The sequence below is a fragment of the Bison bison genome, unplaced genomic scaffold (assembly GCF_000754665.1).
Source record: "Bison bison bison isolate TAMUID 2011002044 unplaced genomic scaffold, Bison_UMD1.0 scf7180017864093, whole genome shotgun sequence".
In the NCBI taxonomy this organism is placed as follows: Eukaryota; Metazoa; Chordata; class Mammalia; order Artiodactyla; family Bovidae; genus Bison; species Bison bison.
In genome coordinates, this window is record NW_011494665.1 from 750418 (window position 1) to 750629 (window position 212).

The window sequence follows — 212 nt, forward strand, 5'->3', positions numbered from 1 at the left end:
AGGAAGCAACAGTTAGAACTGGACATGGAACAACAGACTGGTTCCAAATAGGAAAAGGAATTTGTCAAGTGTCAAGTGTCTGCTGCTGCCCTCCCTGTACGACAAACACTGTCCCAGCGGCCTGATTCCTGCTGCCTCCCTTCTCTCTGCAGGCCCAAGCCAGGGCTGGCTCCCTGTCCCACCCCACTTCAGCAGCAGCTTATGTTCTGTCC